This window comes from Haemorhous mexicanus, chromosome 13 (assembly GCF_027477595.1).
Source record: "Haemorhous mexicanus isolate bHaeMex1 chromosome 13, bHaeMex1.pri, whole genome shotgun sequence".
Taxonomy (NCBI): Eukaryota; Metazoa; Chordata; class Aves; order Passeriformes; family Fringillidae; genus Haemorhous; species Haemorhous mexicanus.
Genome location: NC_082353.1, coordinates 8,805,289 through 8,825,397, shown reverse-complemented (window position 1 = coordinate 8,825,397; position 20,109 = coordinate 8,805,289). Strand labels below are relative to the sequence as shown.

At 37.8% G+C, this 20,109-nt stretch overlaps 1 long non-coding RNA gene across 1 annotated transcript in view; it reads left to right on the top strand.

The window, feature by feature from the left end:
- Positions 1–1,042: 1,042 nt before the first annotated feature.
- The window catches only part of LOC132333300 (uncharacterized), an 84,037-nt gene continuing 64,970 nt past the window's right edge, over positions 1,043–20,109 (top strand). The window contains exon 1 of the long non-coding RNA XR_009488121.1: positions 1,043–1,095. This is a non-coding gene — a long non-coding RNA (uncharacterized LOC132333300). The remainder of the gene's footprint in view (positions 1,096–20,109) is intronic.

The following is a 20,109-nucleotide window of genomic DNA, read 5'->3' as shown; positions in this document are numbered from 1 at the left end:
ACTTTTCCTCAATTTCTCATATTTACTTTCTTCTTTACCTAGCCTTTTCTCTGGACATAGGTGGTTCTCTCTTGTTTTGGAATCATCTTACAAAACAATATAAGGAAACAGATTTCTCTTCAGTTTGGCAACTGCTGGTGTTGTTCTTATGCTTAAGAACAGTTGGATGAAAAATTAGGTACAAATCAAAGGGAACCCACAGTCTGTAATGTATGCTGGGTTAACTGCCTTTGTCACTCCTCAGGCTCTGCCATAAGAGGAAATCCATGATGCAGCTACAGGTAGAGAAGTGAAGGCCAAGTGAAGTCAGGCAGTTAGTGGTGTTTAGAGTGTGCCCTCCCTGGGCAAGTGCTGAAGGATGTGCCCATGGCTGACACAGGGTCATCATCCTGGAAGGAAATTTGAAGCTGGAAGGAAGCAGAGATACTGTGGCTGTGTAGTGGCAGTAGTGGGGAATGCAAGATGTTCTGGTGGAAGGGAGAAACAAACCTAACTGTGATTTTTGGTTTTGCTTAAGGAAAGTTATCTTGGGCATAGATAGGTAATAGAGGCAGAATGGAAAAGGCTGCCTATAGTTGTGACTTGTTTCCTTTCATTGTTTTAAAGGCAGAGCAGTGTTTGGTCTGCAGCTGTGCCTTGCACTGATGAACCTATGCGGGCAGCTTCTCTGCCCTGTCTCCTTCGGGTTTCAGGTATCACCTGCTCTGCTGACGTGCTTCATTGCTTCATTCCTTCCTTCTCCCATGACTTGTTTGTCTTCAAAGCCACAGGTAAACCGATTATATTTCTCTCGCCAAACCTAAAAAGTGGAAAACAAATAATAGTCTGTCTCTATAGAGAAAAATTAAAGTGAAATAAAGAAATAGATAACAAACATGGAACAAAAATGTAGGTTTTCCTTTCTCCATATTTTCCTATTCATACTTTAGTGTGTAGAAACAACTAATTTCTCATTTCCACTACTAAGAAACGCTGATAGCGCTTTGAAGTCGAGACCATATATCCCATGGTTCCCCAGGGCATTTCCCAGGAGTACAAAGAAAGAGCTCTGAGATTTTGAGAAGGCTATGTCCCAAGGGGAGGTGCTGTGCAGAGGTAGGACTCTTCAGTCTTGCCTCTTTGTTCTGCACTAAATGTAAGATAATGCCCTTTACTGAGTTGTTAAAATTGAGGTGAACTGAGCTAAAACTAAAAATAAAAAAAAATCTCTGCTTTTCACTATTTTTTTTTCTTTCCACCTCTCTTACACCATAGCAATGTATGTGTTTCACTCTAAGCTATTGTTAGTCTTTACTGCACCCCCGTCTTACAGGGTGAGGCTGGAGGGACAACTGATATTTCTGATTCCATGTTCTATGTACTGAAATATCAAATACAGGGCTGCCCATGTATCTACTGGTTGAAAACCTTGATGCTGTGATGGTAGGCAAGTGCATACAGACACATTTCTGCAATGCTTTGTTCTGGGGTAAGAGTAATGGAATTCCAGCAGTGCAGCAGCTGGAATTAAGTTCTTTCTGATTTATTCATGTGGGCTGTGTGATCTGATACAGTGCTATAATCTGCATAAGGGCATAGATTATTAATGGTAATATACTTATCTAGTTCTCTTTTTGTTACTGCCAAAACACTATTTATATCAGTGACTCTCACTCACAAGTTATATGAGGAAATGTTTCCTTTTCTTAGTTGTAAACTTACCTAAATGAAACTGGACTCTAAACGTGTGTATATAACTCTTGACCTTGTATTCTGAAAAGTGAAGCAGGTCCTTTTTTTTCTTCAAAAGATCTTCACTTGATTAAGAAGTTTTCATTGCTTAAGTTCTGCTAGTCACATCATATATAGCAAAAATAAACACACCAGCTGATGTATGAAGGACAAGTTACAAGGCTGGAGGGTGGGGGTGTCACCTACATCTGCACAGGAAAATTGAGATTTAGTCTTGCATTGTTTTTATGTGTAGTATGTTTCTTGCAGCCAAGCTGAACTTCTGCATTTAAACACAGAAGTTGTGTATATGCATAATTTTAAGCACAAGGATAATCCCATTATTTACATAATTTGTAAGATTTGTAAGACTTTGCTGAGTCAAAGATTTAATTGCATACATTTTTAAAATCCTGCAACACTTCAGACCGTGATCCAGGCACAGGATCTTTGCACTGGCCTCCTAATGTATCAGGAGCAGCATTTGAAAGTATTATTTTACTTACCAGATTTGAAAATTAATTCAATTAAAAGTAGCTGTGAATTGTTTTCAAGAGATGTCTATCATTTCAAATTAGGGTACGCATCATTATTGTCCCTTTACACCTGAGAAGGAGGAGACATGTAGAAGTGCTTGCAACAGTATTAGAACTAAGGAAATTTAGGAACGCCTTGTTAGTTCAGAGCCATAACTAGAGGTCCAGACTGCTTAGAAATTCTGGCTAAATATACTTTCAAATTTTTCATAATTCTCACTCCTCAATCAAATTAGATACTAATTAGAATTAGAGGCTACAAATTAGAATTAGAGGCTCAGTCATATATGTCTTGAAGCTTATAGATGTCTTGTCTTGAGTTTGTGGTGGCTAAAAGTGAGCCTTCGGTTCCCAGAAGTCATCTGTTACTTACTGTGTTTTACTTGTGTCAGGTGTGTTCTATTTCTATGGACCTATAAAAGAGAAATAATGATACTATTTAATAGTTTGATTAGTGGGAGGTTAAGCTAGGAGGGTGTAATTTATTTAGTACTGCCTCTTTTCAGTCAGTCTGGTTTTTTTAGTTTTTGGTGATTATCTGGAAGCATTACCATTTCTTCATTTATTTCAAGTTTAAATATTTAGAGGGAAATAACAGACTAGTAGTGAAACTAAAAATGTAATTTTCTTAACAACATGGCTAATTTAACAAAAACATTTAATAACGGAAATAAAAAAGTATACAAATGTTTGTTGGACCTACATGTATTTGAATCATTCAGTTCAAAGAATTTGAATGCCAGCCTTGTATTCTTGTATTGAGACACAATCATGACAGAAAATGGTTGCACTTCATTTAGCTATTTCTTCAAGTTACCCAAAGGCATAGTATTTGCAACCCCCATCTAAATACCTGATGAAATTAATTTAATTGTAAGGAAGCTATTTCGTATTGTTATAGCACTGTATGTCTTCACATTTGACAAGTACCAGCATTTAACCTTTTAACTGAAGATTACTTTGGGGACTCTGGCAGAAACTGCAAACACTGACCCCCATCCCTGGCTCATGTAACACAATAGGTACAAAGTCAGAGGTCCCTGACGGGCACACTGAGGTTCTGTGCCCTTCCAGAATTAACTTCTTTCTTCTCCAGAGGCTGGTTATGCAGTTTAAGGATTGTTGCAGTATTTTTTTTATGCAGATACTCACAGAAGATAAACAGATATTCCCTGTTACAAAAGTGCTTTTAGTGGGTATTCTTTAAGGTAGGAGCAGTGCTTCAAGGGGATGAAAAGTGTATTATTTCATGATGTCTGGATTTTTGAATATGTGGATTTTTATACAAGGCTGTTGCAAGCATTGAGTCAGGGAGGAGAAATATTCCTTTACACCTTCCAAAGTAATTGGAGTTGGAAGCTGCAAGAAGGCATGGAATTAGTGAAAAGATCCAGTAGTGCTGGCCCTGCACAGCTCAGGTCATGCAGCCGCAGTGCTTCCTAGAGGAGGATGAGTGCAGCTCCAGGCCACGTGACAAGGACTGTAAGATTCTTATTTCAAGGCTTCTCACTCACTGTGACTGTTTTATGAGCTCTTTCAAACACAGGTCAATTTATGAGACTACATGCATGAGAGCTGAAAAGCCTTTGTGTGAGAATATGAGCCATGGTTTGGTCCTACCAGAATGATCCCATGTAAATTCACTTGAAGAAGTGTGCAGTCTCCCTTTTCCAAAAGGGAGACTCAAGAGAAATGGGGAATTGTTCTACAATGCTCTGTAGTGGAGCTGCAACTTCAGGTGATTTGAGTTGGTAACTTGTCTTTTCCTGGCCAGGTTTCACAGTCCCGTAGAGGTTGGGTCATTATATATAAAGGCTGGAGTTTTAGTTTCTAAATACAGTCAAATCCAGCTGGTATTTAACGGAAAAGATAAAACTTAAAAAAAAAATCTTGTCAAGTAAGGAAGATATTGGTCTGTTAATAAACTGAGCATGTGTAAGTACCCTGAGGATGGGAAGTAATAAGTGATGTTTTCTAAAAGTATGGGTTAAACTGTGGTTATAGAAATAAGGACACAAAACCTGGTTCAATGACTGTACTACAGGAATACACATGACAAACTAAAGGAACATAAAGCCTCTGGAAGTAACCAGTAGTTATTTAGTTACTGTAATGTATTTACTGTTACTTGCAGAGGCCTGTTTAGTGCATGTCATATTCAGATAAATTTTCTGAAGGGATCTACTTATATGGTGATTTTTTTCATACAAGTAACTTTTATTGATGCTACATCCCCAATGAGATCGTTGGTGTGAGGAAGCAGAATTAGGCCACAAGCTAGGGCCATTCAGCTTCTCTTTTCAAATCTTTGTGTGTTGGTCTTGTGGCCAAAATGAAAACTTCCCACCGCCCTAGCTTTACTGCAAATCTTGGTTTTGTGAAAGGTCAGCACATGAATGTGTCTTGTAACATTACACATTGCCTTTACTCAAAAATTCACATGCACAGGAAAACTGACAAAACAGTTTATTTTGGAAAACGAGTAAATCCAAATGATGGATACCATGTGTCAAAATAATCCTTAGTGCACGTGCTTGCATTTTCACATGGACATTTTTGAAAATTATACTGTGGAAACTGGAGAATCAGGGAGCAGGTTTAAGCCCCTTTTCAGTACTGACTGCAAGATGCAGTCTCTTTTAGTAAACATAGAGGCCAAAGCTCTTCCATCTTTACTTTAGCCCTTTGCTATTGGTCTCCAGGGATACCAGACAAGATAAACTGCAATGGTTAGGGCAATTAGAGGAGGATTGAGACTGAAATTTCAGAACTAAAGATGTGAGAATACCTGAATGTTCTTTAGGATTCACTTCATATCCCTAGGACACTTTAAAAACTTGGTCCTTAGTTGAAGCTGGTTCAATTTTAGAGCTAGTGGAGAGAGATGAGCATCTTCAGAAGGAATTTGTTTGATGTTCATCCATTCCAAAAGGGAAGAGGTGATGAAAGATGTTATATATAGCACTGCTTAAAGAAGGGAATAGTCTTTTATCTGCTTACTTTAAAACCTCAGGTAAATCTCATGTGAAGCAATTAATTTTTGCTGTGGTCAAATGTGAATGGAGGATGATTTTGGGGATGGTGTGGTGAGACTGTGCTGCTGTGTTTGATTAAATTTCACGGATGCTTTAAGGACAGACTTGGATTTATACTTTTTTTCCCCCCAATAGCCCAAGTGCAAAAGTGCATGTAAGCTCTTTGCTGAACCTGTCCAAGGTGGGTACATAGCAAATCTTCAACTGGAAGTTGCTGCAGAGTTCTTGAGTTCCAGGACATTGAAGTAACCAGTAAGGTCCTTTCCTGGGAATGTAGAGGACATGGGCTTGTTTTGATTACTTTAAGTGTTTTGGATATAGTGGAACACTCTGCAGATATATTTTCAAGTACTTTGAAGTAGTAGCAGCTTGCTTCACCTGCATAATATTCTGTGTGTGAGAATGTATATGGAAGAGAGGTTAAGATCTCTTTGGTAAAAAGACCTTAGTCTGCTTTTATTTTGGTTCTGGTTAGTATTTGCTCAGTGAGCAGGGAATGGAAAGTTCACTTCTGAAGTTCACTTCATGTTAGTGTCATACTGACAACCAGTATCTCTTTTGTGGAGACTTAAAGTTGCTCAAACATTTAAAAATAGGTAGAGTTGAGTTTTCAGTCCTCTTCCTAAAGTTGAAACGTACTTACTACTGTCAGTCTATACTGTTGCTATGAGAACAAGGCATTGCCTGCCATTTTCTCTCTCATATATGTTTTAAAAAAGATGCTGGGACTGTAAAATAAATTACTATTTTGTAATTTAGCTTTAAGCAAAAGGAATATTTCAATGGTGACAGTTCTGGAAATGCTTTAACTTTTAAATGCTGACACCAAATAATAAGTAAAACCTCGTGATTAATGTTTCCAGAAGGGACTATTAACATTATCCTACATCTGTTCATGATATAATCTCTAAATGAAAAACACTCACTATGTGGGGGAAAAAAAAACAACCCAAAATAACCAACACAACAAAAACCTAAAGAAGTATATGTTTATGTAGCATTTCAGTGCAGACTTAACTCCAATGTGTGGACATACTTGTAAGACTTAACCAACTAATTTTTCATCTGATCATTATTTAGTCAAAACTCTATGGTACTCCTGAGGTTGCTTAAATTTCATTGACAACATGTCATTTCATTTGCTGAAAAATATGGTCATCTTAAATTATACTACATGAAAGAACTTTTTTACTACTTACAGTAAAATTAGCAATCATACTTGATGAAAATACATAATGATAGATGAGGAATAAAGTTCTGTGAAGCATCATTCTATAATTAGCTCTTGCTGGTTTAAATAATTGAGATTGCATAGAAAGGTTGTTTTTATGACTAGGATGACTTTGCAGTAGTCCATCTATCTTTTAGGAAACATTTAAAAATACTGAAGCAGAATTTGTAGAACATATATCAGTAGCTCATTCAGAAAAAAATTACCTGTATTGTTTGTGCATAATTTGCCTATTTTAGACAAAACCCTAAACTATGTCACTAAGATAGTTGTATTAATTTCAACTTATATGCCTATATCTCAAATTTATTTACTTAATGAATTGAAATTTATAGAATTAATGTGCTCTAAGAAAATGTGTGCTGAAAAGTTACTCTTTTTATGCTGAGTGGTGGTACTGTTAGTATATGACAGTTTGTGCCATGCCAGTATTTTCTGCAATGTATAAATTGGCATTTCTGGTAGCTTTATTTTTAGGTACCTGGTGAGTTGTTATTTTGATCTCTCTTAAATGCTAGGTGCCATGAACAGCTAACGCTCAGTTTTCCAGTTTCCTTTCTTTAGCTGGCATGAGAAATCAGTGATAACCTAACAGTTACAGGCAGTAACTATACAGGCCACTTTATGATGCATTTTTTAATTGATGCTACAATTCTTAAGTTCCAGCAAGCAGCTCTGTTGGGTTGGGGCTGAAATGAGGTGCAAAGTGTGGGCTATGGGATGTAGGGTGCACCTTGGGTGCCTTATGCAGATTTAACATCTCATGTGGCAGAGCTCACATACTGACACAGGTGGTGTGAATGCCATTCATGGAAGAAATAAATGTGTCTTCCAAATGAACACTAGGAAGGGGAGCAGCAGGTTGATTAGGAGTCTCTAAAGCCTGATTCAAATGTTTGAAGTTAATGCATTTTTGCTCTGCTTTTGTGACGATGCTTGAGGCTAATCTCTGCTAGAAACAAAGAAAGTTTCCTTTAAAATAAATTGAGTTGAAGGTTGTTCTGTAATTTATCTTGGAACACTACTGTTCTAATCCCTACAGATAGATCAAGATGTATTCCAATTTATTTTTAATAAACAAAATCCTGACGACTCTGGACACAAGACTGTTCAAGATACTTAACCTGCCTGAAATGACTTTCATGATATTGACAGTATTTTTACTATGAAATCTAAACTTCTTTTCAGTAAATAATATGCTTAATCAACTGCTTTTAAGACATGCAAGATTTTAGAATTTATATCCCTTTATACATATAAACACACAACTTGCATATATATATATATATATATATATATATATATATATATATAGTATGCATGCATTTCAATTAGAACTGATCAGATTACCTGTCTTTCAAGGCAAGTGTGTGTAATACACCGAATCTATGTCAAAAAGGAAAGTTAAACCACCTTTGGGATTTACTCATAATTTTCACATAATTTCTATCCTCAGTTACTGGATTAGAACAAAATTAGGATATTGCCATTCAGGGAAATATATTTCTTTATATACATGAAACTGTATAGAATAAAAGCTTCAGGTTATTTCACTTACAAAATAGCCCTTCATATACATCACTTGAGCTTTGTGGGAGTGAATGAGCATATATTGTATGTGATCACTGGGGATCACATTCAAGGTATTTGGTTGGTCATCATCCCCAGACCTGTTTTCCATATGTTCTGACCCCACCATTTGCCATTCAATGTGGCTCAGGTTGTCACCTTTTATGCTGTAGCTCTGGAAGTTTGCACTGTTTTCTTTTCTTCATTCACCTATTTAGAAAAAATGTAAAGATCTTGGACAAGTTAACACAGACTTTTCTGTATTTTTCTATAACGATGAAAATGAGCCAGAGTGAGAAGGAATTTTAGCAAAATAAATCTTTATGACTGCCTCCCCCAGCACAAAGGTGTAATCTGTCATTTTGTGTTCAGCCCTTTAGTATATTTGTTTCTACACATTTCTTTGTATTACAGGCTTGTCTACTGTGTTGGATTGTAATGTGTTGTATTTTGCTGTTCCATTTCCTTGTGTTTCCTTGTATGGAATTGTATCACACCTTTCCTGCTAGCATAAGTGATTGGGCATAACTGACTCCTTTCCATTGTCCAATTATTCCGTTTCAACTTTTTCTTCTGTGAGCTCTGAGAATGTCTGTATGACATTTACCTTACAGAAGTGCCCCTTTTCATTGCTCTTGGTATTGTCATGTTAAATCTGTTTCTGAAACCAGTTTGTCACCTAAGTACAGACAAAACATTGTTCAACACCTGCAAGGCAAACAACTGCCAAACTTGAGACTTGGATGTTTGTGTCAGCCTTGCTAGCCAGCAGTACTGAAACAGCTGTGTGTGCTAGGCTTCTTAGACCCATGATTGCTGAATGAACTTGGAAACAGTGAAGGGGGAAGGGAGAATCCAGTGAGTATGTACAGCAAGTTTTTTGGCTTGGTGGTTATAAAAGTGATCCTAACAATGGCCTCTCAACCTGCTGAGGGCCTCCTAAGTTCATTATCAACAGAATTTATTTTAACATCCTTCATGGAAAAGAGGAACATCCCTGATGCATAACAGAAATTGCAATTATCATGTTTTCCTGCAAAATATTTTGACAGCTAAGGTGGAAAGGATATTGTTGAGGTATTTTTAGACTTAATGCTACATATATTGCTTAAACTTCAGAGGGACTTAAACCATAGTGGTTGTTGATGGAATTCAGATTTTCCCTTTCCCCCCCAGTCAGCTTAAGCAAAACTATTTTGATAATTTAAAAAACAATCATTAATAGCTCTTTCTGCCAATCTGGAGACAATGAAGATTTTAATGTCATAAAGAGGGGGTTTTTAAAATAGAGAGTATCTAGAACAGCATTAGTAAAAGCCATATATAGAGAACAGAACATCTTTCAAGTAAGCTCTGAGCAAATACTTTGAAGCTGAAAAAGTCTGCCTTCCAGTCTAGGTAGGGTCTTGTTCTCTCATGTCTTACACTGGAACACTCAGCATGGATTCCCTGAATACTGGTACAGGTGTAGGTTTTCACTGATATAAATGGGAACAGAATTTGGCTTTTCACTCCAGTCTAAATTACTGGAAACCCTGAACTGTGCTATTATTAGTGTTTAGGAGAATTGCTTGAAGTTGACTTAAGAGTAATAAAAGTAAGTAGAGTTTGATCCAAAGTTTGGTAACTGGTTTGTACTTGTGTGGTGTTGATGAAAGGCCAATAAGGGTTAAGAGATAGAAGTCCCAAATTCTCTTTCATTTTACCTCAGATAAATCTGAGCCCAGGCCTCCAGAGGTGAAAGGCTAGCACATTAACTAGGACCTTAAATGTGTGCTTCAGCACACAAACCTGCAGTATCTTTTGAAATCTATGCAGGTTTCTCCTGCCTGCTGTGCGTAATTTCAGAATACGCTGTCACCATTAAAGAAAAAAAACAAGTTTGCTCTTTCATCTGTGCACCCCACGGCACCGATTGGGGGAATCAGTCCCCAGGCTCCCCTAAAATTTGTGATCTTTGGCTTCTGCTGTAAATTGATTCCGTGCTGTGCCTCCTGACATGTGAACTGGGTAAAATCCATTCTGAAGTCTTTTAAAAGCTGGCATTAACCCTGTGGCATCCTCTTAAGTGCTGATGTTTTCTTATTATATTATTTACTGGGAAGAACTTGCAGCTTTAGCAGCATTTCAAACTAACTTGTTAAAATCTCAGTATTAAATGCTATAGCGTGCTTTGAATTTCTCCTGAGACCCAGTGTTGGGAAAAGTGAGTTCAATTAGTCATGAGTGAGATGAGTGCCTCACTACTGTGCAAATTGCTTTGGGACCATTTGGCCCATGTCTACTCATGATCCTCCCCCACCATAAATGCAGATGTGTAAAGTAGTCAATATTTTGTTTAAGCTTATCTTGGACTGATTTAACTGAAACCCTCAAACTTTTTTTTTTTTTTTTTTTTTTTTTTGCTTCAGTGCTGTCTAATAAAAAGACTATTAAATATTTCAAATTTTTCCCTCTGTTCTTTTATAGGGAAAGTAATAATGTCTTTTGTACACATATGTGTCTCTCTTTACATCTATGCTGTATGACTTGGTTCACTGCCCATTGAAAAGAAGTGGCCTTTGGGATTAAAACATAGTAATGTTTTACTCAAGAGTTTGGGACAGGAAGTCAAAGTGAATAAGTATTTGAAAACTTCAGGGATTTTTAAGTAGCCAGAACTTAATTCCAAAGAGAACACAGCTTTGGACAAAACAGCAAAAACAATGCATATTCTTTAATGATAGAAATGAGCTGCAACCCCAGTGTTATATCTTAAAACAACAGTATTGGTGGTGGAGTACCCGTGCACTATAAAATTATAATAAAAGGGATTTATTTGAACTGATGGTCTCGAATGCTGGCAGATGGTGCTTGCTTTTGTGCAAAGGACTAATGGTGAAAATGGCCTCTGTTCTTGAAGCTCACTCACTTTGGTTTTCTTTAAATGAAGACCTGAGCCTCCCTTCAAGAAAGCCTTGCTCAAGCCAACTGGACCCTCACCAGGGGAAGATTTTGAGAACTTGCCTAAGTTACATGTTTTCTTCTCTCATCTCCACACTGATGTTTATGTGGATGTTTGGCATAGAGTTTAGTTGGTAGCAACTGATAGAGCAAAATAATGTTTGTTGTTGTATACTAAAAGGGAGGTGAAACTATATTTCACTTTTCCTTTGAGTAAAAGGCTGGTAATACAGGACTTGTCAAGAGCCTTTCCTGTGTTTGATAGCTTTATCACAGCCCCAGCTCGAAAGGTTAAATGTTTTGGATTACACAGAATGTACATTATATGGAGGGCTTACTATAAATCAACAAGGCAGGTATGTTAAACACAGAAAAATATCTACAGCTGTTCTCTTACTCATCCTGCTTGTTATTTAACGCCGTCTCTACCCAAAGGAATATTTTTAGTTGTACTGTCAACAGTTTCAAAACAAAGAAGCAACTACAACTGGCAAATGAGGAACCCAGCTGGTGCTGTGTTTAGGCTCCCAATGAATATACTCTAATCCTGACACCTGCAAGCTATTTAATCAGGATTTACAATTGAACATGAAGGATGAGAGGTCCAGAGGGCTGTGTTCTTGGTGTTTTGATTGCAAATGATGGAGAAAAACTTTGTTATCGGATGTTGTAGTTATTTGAAGTTTGGTGCCCTCTAACCCATGGGGGACCAAGAATCATTTATCACTTCACAGCAAAAGCCCAAAAAAAAAGCCACTATGGCTTACACACCAGCATTCTGCTTTAGCTTTTCCTGTATTCCAGTGTAAACATGCCTTGGGTTTACGACCAATGAAAAACAATTTCCAGCAGGCACATGGAAAGGAGGTTATAAAGGAAAGTATGCATTATCCAATCCATGTCAAACTGAAAAGACCACTTTATTTTCCTTAGCACCCATAATGTATATAATGATGAAATGTATCATAAAAATGAGTAGAAAGAATGTGAAGGAAATTGAATAAAACAAGTTTTGGGTTTATTTATTTTTTTTTTAAAGACCCTTTTCCACAGTGGGATTTTGAATCTCAGACTGGCATTGCCAAGGGGTAAATGACTACCTTCTTAAAGGTCTTCATTACTCCTTCTAAAACTCTATCTTTCCCTGAAAACATGATATAACATAAAGAAATTTAAAATTTCACTATACCATCTTGTAACAAGCTCAGATATGCCGTTATGTGGCTGTGCCTGTTTATTTTATTTATTTACTGAAGGTTTCTAAGTACTTGTAGCCGAGTGCATGACAAACATAATTCTGGCACTAGCATTAGTGTGTGTACATGGGGTGTGTATGTGGGGGGCAGTTTGCTTTTCTCTTTCTGTGTTGTACTGTCAACAGCATAGTTCTGAACAAGCAGGGTGTGGTGTAATTGACACCCTACAAAAAGTGGTTAATCAGCTGTCTGAAGCTGTTAGGTAACAATGCTGTTGCCTTTGGGTCTGATCAGATGATGTAATGCCTCTAAGTTATTTTTTGCTGATTGAGGCTATTGTGTAACTAAATATCCCACTGAGAGTTTGTATGGTTACAGTCACAGAATAAGTCAGAATTTATTTCTAACTTGCATATGCTGTTTTATTTTGTTCTTAATGTGAAAGGGAGGAAAAAGTATTTGTTACTTTTCAAGGGAAATAACTAATGAGGACAGAAGAATCTGGGATGGGGGTGGGAGGTCCTCAAAGCAGTCATGATGAATTCTTTAATCAGCTGGAAGCCGACTGGAGCAGAGAGCTTTCCTCCAGAGCATCTTTTATTCTGGACTGCTACAGGTAGTGCTGGCCAGAATGATCAATAAAGGTTCTTGTGCTGTATGAGCCCTCTCCAGCAGACCTCTCCTGCACTACCCAGCAGGTAGTATTTTGGGCTTGAGAGTTTTACTTCACAATATTGACTATGCAGAGGAACTTAATCCAGGGTCTCTTTAAACTCCTAGTTGTAACTGCAGAAACAAATCCTTAGGCAGGATGACAGCACTGCCCCTTTCTAGACTAGATGCTGTCATCCCTTGGCATATGGATGGATGATATCACTTGTACTGTACCAATGATACAGTATCTTCAGTACTTGAACTGTTGCATTGAAAACTGCTCCCTGAATTCTTCCTTCCTTTATTTATGTGTTTAGGCTTTGCAGTTTCTTTATTCCCACATTTCTTTGAACAAGGGGATGTTTTATCTACAAGTAGTCTTCCTTCTCTCTCAGCATATTCCCTCTAGTCCAGAAATCAGATATTGGTGGTATCAACCAAATATTTATTGTGGTAAACCCTCTCACTACAAGAAGTGCATCTTTCCTGAGGACCTACCAACTTTGTGGACTTGCATGAGCTTCTTCTCTTAAGGAATTCCCAGCTCATGTCAGCTCATTTCTCTCTGGAGAATCTCCATTACAATCCCTCTGGTGCCCTTTGGTACCTACTACAACTGGACCTTGTCTGTCATATTGACTCTCTTCATTATGTACATTGCATGCAGCCATTGTGCTTTTCTGCTGTTTCCACTATTTAATTGCTACCCCCAACTCTGTCAAGCAATACAATACTGTCAAGCAACTTCTGCAAATAACTTTTTCATGGGGAGTTATGCATGCCATTGTTTCTATGGGTAAAGGAAACAATGCTCAGTTCTGTCTAGGGAACCATAATGGGAAGATACAATGAAGTCACACATTGTCTTCGGGTTGCAGCTTTGCAGGGTGGGCAGGTTACTGCCCAGGGGCTCTCTTCTGTTTCTTTTCCCACTGTCTAGAGATCTGCCACAATAATTGTGTGCTCTGTAGGTTGTCTGAGAAAACAATTATGCATGTATTGTTAAAGAGTTTAATCTAACCTAGTCATTTAATTGGGCTAGATGAGGAAGCAAGTAGTGGTGTGGTGATATTGGATAAGCTGTGAATCAGCTGGTACCAGTAACCTCTTCACTTGAATCAGCTGCAGCCAGAACAAGACTGCTGACTTCTGTATCTCTTGGCACTGGAGTAATAGCACTCATGTTGACTTTTTGCAACCTTGAACTCACATCCTGTTCATCATGTCTGTGAGATCAGATACAAAATGTCTTTCAAGGCCATTTGAGTAAAGAATAGCATTCTTATTCCTGAAACTGCATTTCTGCAGTTGCTTTGCCTTGCTGGGAGCAGCAAGCAATGTTGCCTGCAGTTCTGCTTCCTTAAGGGGCTACATGAGGAATTCATGCTCAGACGTTGCCACATGGTGAAGATATGTGGGGAAAAAAAATGAATGGAGAAGTGAGAAAAGAGTGGTCAATCACATAGAAATCATGGGGAAATACCAGAACTGCAGCACATCTGACAGACAAGGAACCTAAATGACACACACCTTACCAAGAAGTTAAAACTTAATCTTGTTTCAAATGTTTGATTTTGACACTCCTTTTTTGTAAAACAGAAAATTTCTTGAGCCATCTTGTCTGTAGCTAAAAGGGGTGTTTAGTTCCACTAGTACTCTGAGGAAAAATATCAGTGCGGCAGTCAGATAACTGCATCAGTAGATTCACCTTCATGCTTGAAATCTTGTCTCTGCTTCCCAGCTGTATCATTCCATCTGATAAAGGGTATCACTTCATTCCAGGAGTGTTGCCTTTTTCACCACAGTTAACAGAAGCATTTGAAATCATATCTACTTTGATGGGGTTGTAAGATATTTCTTGCTGGCTGCAGTATTCCAGCTGATAGTACCTAAGAAAAGTACTTTGGGAGTAATTTGTGTTAGTTCTTGGACAAACATATCAGAGAAACTGTGCCTGCTTACAAAGGCAGGCATTTATAAATTATCCTGTTCCCCAGGGGTCTGCTGTTAGGCTGCTGGAAGGCTTGATGCAATGATCATTACCTCGGGGCTCAGGTTTGGAGACGCAAGGATGTTATGCTGTTGCTTTCTCAAGAGCTAGTAAGGAGGGGGTCTTTGCTGTTTGACTTTATTGTGTGCTACAGTAGCACATAAAATGAGAATATCTATTAAAGGCTCAGCAAAACAGAGGTTTATCAGTTGAGTTCTCCATTGTAATATCTTAGCTCTTTGGTGTGTAGATAGACCTTTGCTTTTCGAGTAACACTGGAAAATATAAATCGCGGTGGCGAAATGTGTTTCACACCACATCCCGCTTCAAGTCATAACATCTGTTTTAATGTGGGGTTTCAGATTTAGTGTTATGGACCAACACATCAGTTCATATTTTTAGTTGCTCAAATATACTGACAAGTAAACTGACAAGTAAGGAATAAGCCTCATTCTGTTAACTGAGGGTTGTTAGTTTCTGCCTGTTTCAGCATATGAGAATGAACTTGGCTTTCTCTTTTGAACTCTGTCTTTAGAAGTTCAGGGTGGGGAAGTACAGTGTTTATTCAAGAAAGCTGTGAATCTATGTACTTCAGCCAGATTATCACTTTGCAACATTGACAGGTAGTTAACAAAACAAATGGCTTAGACAGCAAGGCATGAGGTGGCTTCTGCAGTTTCTTCTTCACAACCAGACCTGTCTAATGATAGGATCTCTTAGTGTTGTGAAAGAGGTGCCTTTATCCTTCAGATTTTTTTTTCAAGCATAAAATATGGATGGTGCTTGAGCTATCAAGTGTTCAGTTAGGTGACTAATAAAAGAGTTGAGTTCTTTTACTCACAAGTATTCCCTGTTGACAAGTGTCTCTGCACAGAATCTGTTCTGTTTTGTATATATCTCTGAGGAACATATTGAAAGATAAGGGCCACATTACTGATGAGAAGAATAAACCAAAGGAAGCTGTTTTCTTGTGGCACATAAAAAATTATAATGCAGAGTTACTCCTAGATAGAAAACCTTATGACAGATCAAGTAGTGCTGCTGGGACACTCAAATGCTTGAGGTGTTATGAGGAGTACTTTTATGAAGGGATTGTAATGTTTAAGTATTACTCAATATACAATTTCTTTTGGCAACAACATAGCAATGCTCATGATCATAAGTTGTATAGAGCCACAGTTGCCTTTATCTGCTTCATAATTCTAACAGGAAGTGAGATATCAGTATGTTACTTTGGGAATAAGAATTTCTCAAGCAATATTAAGATTGCATGTGGGTACCGCATAGTTTCATGTTTCAGAAAGTGAATTGCATAAGCTGTTGCTTTCACAAAGTCCTTGTTTTCACCTGTCTCTAATTGCATGCTAATGAAATAAAATAAAGGCAGGCAGAACTTCAATTTGTACTAGTGAGGTACAAGGTTATGATTCAGTCAGCAGACAAACAGATACATTCATCACATGGGATACGTATTTGCATAGCTGATATAAAGTACAAGTCTTTTGGCTAGGGAGTTTCCATTCTCAGATAACTGGATATTTAAAGTAGAACTGTTGGGACAGGTGTGTGCATATACACCTCTCTTGCTCTCTTTTTCAGTGAATTCCATGCAGGTATTTCCTCTGCATTAGAATAATACCAGCAGGAAAAAGCGTTTTCTACATTTTCTCCTCCCTGCTTTTCTTTTCCAAAGTGAGAAGAGAAAGGAAAAAGGAGTAAAAAACTCAAATGTCAGAATAATTTTTAATACAAATTTTAAATTAGTTCTTAAAAAAGAAATTAACTCTTTTCTTTGACACCAGAATAATTTTGAAAATTTCAAAATCCATTTGAAGTATTTTTTATGGATTTTTTTCAATCAATTTTTAACTGGTCTTTATATATGTCCTTTAAAACCTTTTCAAGTTCTATGGGACTAGAATGAATGTCAAGTTATTTTATGTTCTCCTACGATTCCACATCAGATGGGATAACTCACTGTCAGCCTTCCAGAAATTTTTATTGGTTTCTGTGCTTCACATATTGAGTGATTATTTCAAAGTATCTTGCAGAGTCCTACATTTTAGAAAATGCATAATGCACATTTCCTAAGCATCTGATTTGGTTTTGTGATTTTGGTTGAAAACTTGACCTGAAGATAGGTTTTTATCAAAACATGAACTCCTCCTACTGGAGTTTCATTGATGTTCCTTCTCAGTATATTTGAAATGCCTGAAGTTAATCCATACATTCCACTTACAAGCCAGATAAATTACAAAGGAAAACAACTTTTTGATTTGTAGGCCTTTCCCCTCATATTTTTGATTAAAGGTTATTGTGGTTTAGCAGATCGCTGGCAGGTCCAAAGACAACAGAGTTTCCTCAAGTACTGATAGCTGTAAAACCTGCTTGTAGCACAGATATTCTGATACAGCCTCATTAATAGCATTGAGGTATTTTTGGGGACAGAATGATCTGGACTGGATCATACAGAGAATGCAAAAGAAAAAAATTTCATAAAAAGCGCTTAGTATATATGGATAGAATTCATGCAGGTGCAGGTATACAGGCAAAATTGAAATAGGGGGTAGGTAAACACTGCTGGTTTGCCTGTAGAAGGTTGGATTGCAGATACCAGCTGCAATTTTAATGGGTTTCTTTTTTTGTTAAAATTGTAATGATAATAGATTTCTTCTGCTACATAATGGAGTTAGTATTTTGATGGACAAATGAGGAAGAACCTCTAGTAGATTGCATTTCTAGACTGCAAAAATACTTATGAATATGAAATGGCAAAGAGAAAAAATTGTATATGAGTATTTTCCAATGGTTAATATAAATAAAATGGATATGAGGAAACTAGAAGAAGACCAAGTACATTTGGTTGTAACTTTTAGTAATGCTTGATTAGATGACACTATCTTTGTTCCTGTGTTGCTTGACTACATTCAGGACTGTCAACATGGAGTAAATTTTTAAAAAATTTCATTATGACACCTGATGTAAAAAGCTGAAGAATGTGAGCTAGTTTCCAAAATGGCTGGGCCTATACCTTTTAAGTAACTGTATACTGTTACTTAAAGTAACTTCTCAATACAACTTGTCCTGTTTAGATATAATGCCTTGCAAATTAGTAGTCTCTGATTGCTGGGATTCAGTAGATTTCTTTACATTTGGAGGATTTTTAAAACATTTTTGAAGGATTATTTATTACCTGAGCTGTTAGGACATGGGAAAAAACCCAGGGTAAATAAGCTATTTGTTAATCATCTCAATAGCATGGGAATTTAAACAAATGTTACATATGCTTGCAAGCAAATGGTCGATGTCTGAACCATGTGTTTCGCTAGTGAACTTCTGGGTCTCTGGTGCTGTTCTTTCATGTGCTGCCGAAGACATGACTATGCCAGCATTTCTTCTAAAGATGTTAACTTAAAAGCAGCATGATGCTGAAGCGAAGATGTCAACGCTGCAATTAAAAGTATTCCTCATTATTCTAAAGCCATTTAAAAGGTAACTTATTTCATGAGAAGAAATGAAAGTGTTAGGCTGTATCGATCAGCATCCCGCATTTCATGGCATCGTTCCCACAGAACCTGAGTTTCACCAGAAGGGCTGCTCAGCTGCACCGTGGCCTGAAAGAGAATTCTTTGTGCTTCTGGCTTTGCATCATGTTCATGATGAACACCAGTTCATCAAATGAACACCAGTTTTGAATTGGAGGAGGCAACTAAGATTGGCTTTGTTGGTTTATTATAATGCAATTAGAACGTGCAGTGCCATATCTCAGAGTGTCAGGGAAGGGCTGGAGAACTGGGTTCTGAAACACTTTGCTTCCAGCTGTGAGCAATAGTAGCTGTAGTGCCAGCAGGAGAGCTTTTACAATGCAGTGATCAGCAGCAGTTTCTGTAATTCATTCTTTGGTATATCTTCCCCCAAGAAGATACAATCTGTCATAGCCAATAGCATGAACTGAAGCTCTATGAATATTCCAGCCCAGTCTGAGAAAGCTTGTGCAATGCTCTGGGCCCCCAGCTAGCACCCAGCTGCTGGCTGTCTTCTCATGGTTTCCCTGCTGATGTGCCAGACTGGTTTGATGTGAGCTCCTCTTGGCAAGTTTCTGCAGCCTGCAGTCCCACACTGCTGTTGTGAGGCAGACATGGTATGGCTGGGACGGGATGGGGAGGAATCCAGAGTGATCTTGAAGTCCAGCAGTGGCTGTGTGAATACTTGCAAATGCTCTTTGACCTCACACATAGCTAATAAATGACTCTGCAAAACTGTTTCAAAGATTTATGTGAATAACAGGGTAGAGAGTCTTTCCACAGATAAAAATAATTTTATCAGGTTTTGTGTTAAAAATGCTTGAAAAATATCGAAGTGCTTGATGCCAAAGAACAGTTACCAGAACTGTAACTGTGGTAAAGACTGGAAAGCAGGGCTGTGTCTATCACCAAAATGAGAAATGAAACTAGAACATGCTATTCATGACTGATATTTTGGATAATTCTGAATCCTGAATTTCCCATTTCCTTCTGAAGAGCCTTTAGAATAGGGTAGGAGTAAAATCTATGCATTTCTCTAAAAAGGGCTCTTGAAAACCTACACACATACTAAAGAATGACAAGTCAAGCCTCATTTCTCCTTGTAGGTTTTGTATCTTTTTTGATGGATAGTCTAGGTGGAATATTACTAGTATCAAATTCACAGGATAGTTGAAGAACAGTGAAGGAATACAGAAAGATTTCCTACTGTGTTGTATAGAACTTCTCCAACAAGCTCCTTTTTTTCTGATGTTTACCCCACATCCAGTAAATAGCATACCTGGAGGGCAGTGCTGGGATGACATGTGCTTGGGGTGCTGGCTACACCAAACACAGCTGTTGCTGTTTGCCGACAACTTGGCCCCACACCTCTTTGCAGCATGTAGGCTGGAAGTGATGAGAAACTGCTGAGATCCCTGCTGAGGAACAGAAGAAAGAAGCATCTTCTCCTTCACAGCTTTTATCTAAAAACAAGTTAATCAATATGCTAAACACTGATAGCAAAATACACTCACTTAGACTGATGTTCTGAGGAGGTCTGGAAAGGCACCATTTGTCCACAGCAAAGCTTTGTTAAAGGAAAAATTATCTGTGGAAGGGATGGAAGGAACAAGAAACTGAAAATATATTTATGTCTTTGCTTGAGGAGTAGGAGATAGAAAATAGTGATGACTGCAGAAAAGAACATCCCCACTGACACTTTCAAATATCTCTACCACAGT